The sequence below is a fragment of the Carassius auratus genome, chromosome 30 (genome assembly GCF_003368295.1).
Source record: "Carassius auratus strain Wakin chromosome 30, ASM336829v1, whole genome shotgun sequence".
NCBI classification, from domain to species: Eukaryota; Metazoa; Chordata; class Actinopteri; order Cypriniformes; family Cyprinidae; genus Carassius; species Carassius auratus.
The window spans coordinates 15,488,738-15,495,273 of NC_039272.1; positions in this window are offsets into that span (position 1 = coordinate 15,488,738).

The window sequence follows — 6,536 nt, forward strand, 5'->3', positions numbered from 1 at the left end:
ATTATTATGTGAGGATTCTATTGAATATTGTTTGCTGGCTCTTTTGGTGTTGTGCATCTGTAATAAACTTTGAAATAAACTTTCAAACTATACTGAGTTCTTTCTCTTGCATTTTTGTTCTGTTTTGTGAATCTGTCTCAAAATGATTTGAGTCATTAAAAACATATTCTTTTTAGCAATCCCTTTTCTGTGCTATGATGCTTTCTGCCTTTATGCTTGGACTGCATGATCGTGTATTATTCATTTGATATTTTTAGGGTTTCTAAAGATGCAAAGATGCAAATGCTGTTATTTATCATTTAGATTTATTCAAATATTAGAATATTAGATTATTTTTATGAAACATTCAATTGTTCTTTGGGGTTCATTTAAAGATGTTAAACATTGGGAGTCTATTAAAATTTTATAATTTTAAAGTTGATCCAAATTTGTTTTATTTGGTAAAATATTTAGAATAAATCAAAAGTGTCCCTACTTTTACTTTGATCACTTCAAGGTGAGGGTGCTGATGTGATATCTGATAGATTGATTCCCCTAAGCCATTATATTTATACACAAATCCCAATGACACCATATTTCAGTAATATTTATTTTTCCATGTTGAGAAGTTATTTGAGTTTCTGAAGTGCACTTCTAATCAGTCAACACTTTTTCACATGTTATTCTACACATGTGATTCATTAAACACACTTCACTGTCACAAGCCTGTGGGTGTTTGGACTCACTTAGACTGTAATTGACTGGCAGTGTGTGGAGTACAAGACTGCTTCATTAAACATCAGCTTGGCAGGAGTAGCAGAACATGTGCTAGAAAAACTTGCTCCCTCAGCTGTAGATTTGATATGCTATGTCATCGGCTTAAAGGATTATTGTGAAGCCAGAGAGTGACTGCAAGTTTTAATTAAATTGTTTATGTATTAGAGTATAATTCCCTGTATTTTAAAAAATCTGAGGTGAAGTGAGAAATGTTGTCCTTTGTACACAGTGATAAAGTTTGTATCATCTTTAAGGGATATGGAAAACGTGTTTTTGGCTTGCTGTGCAGTGGTTCGCCTGGACTATTCATTTAATGGAGATATTAAAACTACATGTGGAGATGTTGTCAGTTGTTTGAACCCCTTGTTGTTATTCCTCCTTTGCGATGGACATGTTCCCAAATTGTATATTTGAAGTCCACTTTGTAATTTTCTGTTAACATTCAGTACAGACTTAGTCTCTGTCTAAGGCACATGCAGGCTATATGGAGCACCATTCATGTATCTTTCCATGTGACCTATTTCTAAGATTTCAGTCTGAGGGGGTTTTAGCAAATAATGAAAGTATAGCAGTTTTATAAACACCGTTATATTTCTGTAATTTAGCTGTATGATGCTGTATGAAGCCTATACATATAACAACTTCTTTAGGTCCTTGAGCTGTTACACTGCTGTAAATAATTACAGCCTTTGCCTTCATTGTACTAAAATACACTAACTAGTGTCTAAGTAGACATGCTGTGACTGAATGCTACACTGCTATTTTTGTGTCATCTCAATCGAGAATTGGTAAAAAGTTCCTCTCAGTGTTCTGTTAAAGTGGCTGTGTTGTACTTCTAACATTAATTGTGAAATAAACAGTAGTTGCAAGCAAGGTGAGAACGGCATGATAATCTGTTTTATTTTAACTGACAAAAAAAATTGTGACATAATGTGCCTTGCTTTAACAAATAGTCCATATGTTAAAGTTGATAGTTCTAGCAAGGGGTATTATTTTAACCACTTAAAAAGTGTTTCTGTCAGTTTCAACAATTTCATGAAGGCACTTTTATATCCTGACGTATATATAGATCCTTTTTATAACCATATTGCTTTTTTGTGTGTGGGGATCCTTTCAACAGATGCCACAAACCACCTGGTACTCTTTTGAACTTTTGCTGCAACACCAGTCCATGTACAGTTACAAGTCCCTGAATGTGGACATGTACAATACGTTAAAGTGGCTTTCTACCTCTGGAGCACCAGTTGTTTTCCAGCAATCTCTTGTCAGTCTAGCTGCTGTATTGAAAACTCCAGCTGAGAAAACTGAATTCCCCATTGAGACAGCTCTCAACAATCACAACCTTCAAACTGTCCACTGCTGGAACAGCCAGTGCAGTCTTCCAGTCTTCCATTACCCGCTGCACTAAATGTACAGGCAATGACTAACTGTTCTGCTGTCAGCAGTCCAACCCCCTTCACAAGAAGTATGTTATAGTTATTACTGCCACAACCAACCAGTAGATATAGAAACAGATTTAGGTTCAAATTACTGTCAATTGGCAGGTAATCTTTCAAATGGAATATGGCCAGTCAAGAGCAGATGTCAGTAAGTTTAATTTTTTTCAGACTTACACGGGAAGAACAGCTGATTTCAGACAATGATGTCCAGATCAAAAGTAGCTTGTGAAAGTACTTTTCACCACCTGGAAATAAACGAGTCATTACGTACATTAATTTTAGATGTAGATTTTTTTTTTTTTTTTGTATAATTGCAATGTTGTCACATCTCAATTATGACAGATCAACTGAAATCTTCTTTGTTTTATTAATGGATGAAAAAAAGATTAAATCTACTGAACACCTAAACTTTTTAAACAGTTGCAGTTTCCAGTTCCACTTTGTGTTCAAAGAAATATTATTGTCTTAAATGTGGTCCTGAGAACAGCTTTGCATTACTATTGTCACCCCCCCCCCTTGCTGGAGAGTTCACATGAAATGTGAAAAATAAATAATTGGAAATAAAGTGATTATGTTGTTCTTATGACAGCCCAATTTAAACTGAATGAATCTCTACAGTTCTCTCAACTTAATGTAAAATAAAATTAAAATCTAGGCAAAATTTTAATTTATTTAATACAATTACAATATAAAAGCCAATTAATTCTAGAAACAACTTGTCTAAGTAAGCTATCATACTTATTTTTTCCCCATGCAATACAAACTGGTATTTAAACAAAAATATATGGGACTCCCTTGGAAAGAGAGCATGATATTTGGGAGTGAAAAGTGGCAAGAAGTATAGTGCTTTCTATTGTTATTGGACAAACACTCAGATTCTTATTCTGCTTCCGTAATCACATGCTGAATAAACCATAAACTATAAGTCTCAATTTTATTTTTATTTTTTTTTTGCTGTGATGTAACACTTCTATTATCAGCTCTACCTTATATGCTATCCAGAAGATCCTATTCATTTAAAGTGTATGCCTGTAGCAATGCATGCTATCATTTATTTAGAGGGTGGTCTATATTCTGTTCATATCTCTTATAAGATGGTGGATTGTCTGCCATTTCCAGTCACTGGTACAATTTCCCAGTGTCTCAGCCACCTCTGCAGTCTGGTGATAGTATATGCCATTAATGGACTTGTCTTACAATGACACTTTGTGTTCTTCTTCATCTTCGTCTACACATAGTGCCTCAATATTGGCTTTCATATTATGACCAGGATGGTTTGTTGTTCATGCCTGAGCAGGGGGTCATCTTTGTTTTTGTTTTTTTTTGGTCTCTTTTTTTTTCAGGGGCCCACTGAATTTCCAATGACGATTGTTAGAAGAGGCATGTGGGTGGCACTGAGTTGCAAGCTGTCTTGGAATTGATCCAGGCTGTGCTCAGGTTTTGGAGTTTTGTGTGACTGCTCAGGTCTCAAAATCTCTTGTTCTCAGTCATCATAGCTGTGCCCAAAAGTGATGTCACAATAGTTAAAAGCAAAATGCAGTGGAAACACTTGGATGGAAACTCCAGCCATTATGAAAACAACACCAGATAACCAAGACATTTAATCAACAACACTTAGATAGAAATAATAACTTGGGCTGTTGTATATAATGATTGGATAAGCAAGTCTAGTTCTGTCTTATTGAAACATATTCCACATATAGAACAGGGAAAGTGGCAATATTTCTGATTCAGATAATTTAAAAAATTTGCCATGCAGGAACATGTACATGTTGGATTCCAAACTGATGCAAAGCATTAGCATATGTTTTATATTGGTATGGAAGTGGATTACTTTGTTTCTGACTGTGTGGTGGATATTGGATTGGTGTAATGACTAGTACAGAGAGGGAAAGAAAAATGAAGGTGTGCATTTGAGTCTCGTCAAGAATATTTGTCCTTTGATATGTCAACTTTGTCAGCCCAATTTCAAAGTTCCTTACAAATTACAAAGGACATACTTTGATGGCATGTCAGTGCATAAACTATTTTTTTTATGTTTTATTCCAGCATACAGTAGCATACCAAACATAGTAGATTTTGGCTCTCAGAGAATAACAGCCTCCAGCTGTTCCTTGGACTCTGTGCTACACTATTCATAATAAGAGTTATGAAAACAAGAATACTTAAAGCTGCATTCCGTAACTTTTTTTTTGTAAAAAATGATCCAAAATCAATGTTTGGGCAAATTCATAACCAGCCACTGTTCAAAACTATCTCCTTAACTTAGCCCAAATCACAACAGTAAGATTGTAATGATAATTTCTCATTTGAGTGGTACTGGTAGGTTTTATTGAATGTTGCCATTCAACTTTGTCTCATTACATCACGTCTGTAAACATAAAAAAGGAGTTCTGGCTAGAGGCTATATCGCATGTGAGGATGCTGCAGGATCATTAGCATTTGTCAGAACAGCTGGAATAATTAAACTTATCATTTTGATGGAGGATTGTAATACAGAAATGTCAATATGACAACCAACAGTAACAACTGAAGATCCACCCATAGTCACCAGTGGTCTACAGTTGACGCTAATATACACTAATTACATAGTCACGCAACTGATGTTGTTAACATTAAGATTCTTATTTGGGTCATACTTCCAAGACATACAATCAGTGATTCTGAAGTACAGTGAATATCGACACCTGTGCGGTGATTGACTGCCACACATACTACTCAAAACTTCATTCATTCGCTCTGGTGAGCCATGCAGATGCACAGCCCACGTGAAGATAATAACTCTGCAAATAACTGCAATTGCAGGTTTCAAACAGAGATGGCGACAAAGAGGCTACATTTATGGACTGCAGCTTTAAGCCCTGAACACACTGCACAATTTTTGTCTGACCCAGACAAAAGATTGGCATTGTGAAACAAGCGTGGCGATCTCTGTGATCGTGGCTCCTGTGTCGCACAGTGAGAGAAGTTCAAAGGCACTCGTTGTCATGGTCATGTGATCAAAGATAGCCTACGATACAGCAAGATCATCGCACAGTGTTTTTACTGATCCACATTTACTGACCAGCCAATAAAAATGGGACATGAAATCAAAGCGACATGGTGCTAAAACATAAAATTGCTTACCTCAAGCTCTTATGCCTTCCTCTTTCGCCACTTCCTTTTTTCAGGACACATAGAAAATACAACTGCTAAAGTGTGATTTATCATGTTCCTTGTTTGTTTTGTGTTTTGTGTTTTAAAGGTGACATCAGATGCCCATTTCCCGCAAGTTGACATGATTTTTCTAGGGTCTTCATGAAAGGTATATAACATAAAACAACACCCTTTTTACGTCAAAACAGCTCTTTTCACAGGGACCATTTTCAAACATTTCCCTTTAAATGCTAATGATCTCTGCTCTCCCCAAACCTCTTTTCTATGGGGTAGCCGCATTCGTTGTGGAACATGATAACTAGCACATTATTAGGAAAGGCGATTTGCAAAGATTCATAAAAAAGAGACTTAAACTCCTTCTGTTGGTGAAACTGGATCACAAATGAATTGCACAAACATAAATGCATTTATGTAGATCGGGGCACATTCCATTAAAAAACATACGTAATCCACTGGGTCTTCAGTGGCTCAGATATCAGGAGTAAATGACTTAAGAGCCTTGTCTACACCTGCTCTGGTGTCAAAACACTGGCAAATAAATAAATAAAAATGTTCAAAGCTCACTCAGGGCGCGTCTATGCTAAAACGGCAGTGTTCATCAACAGTCCTGGGAGAGGCCTAGGCAAAGTCAATTTGCCCAGAATATGTGAACTGTTTGTGAAAATGCTTATTATATGTTGGGATTAAAAAAAAACTGTGTGTGTGGGTTTTTATCATTATGTGGTGTTTGTGTACACACACTGTCGAGATACATTTTAACACCATGTTCAAACACCAGTAAAGTGAACTTTAAAAATACATGTCCCCTTTAATTAATTCAGTTTGTAACTCCCACTCCTATTTTCAAACTTTTCATGTAAAAGTGTTGAGTGTTATTGGAAATTGTTACTTGCTTGGAGGCAAGATGTTGAGAATAAATATTGAAACTATTAATGTCCATGATGATATGCTTAACCTACCCTAAACACCTGAGGGCACCTTATGGCAAAAAATAAACACAATCATGCAGAAAGCCCATGTAGCCCCATCCCACATAGTCAGCTCTTTTAACATGGTATGTCACACAAAAGCACATTTGAATCTATAATTATATTATGAAACTTGAAACTTAATGTTTGAGATGGTTCTCAGAAACCTCACTCTATTATAGGTGTGTAATCTAGCCTACTGAAGATATGGATAATA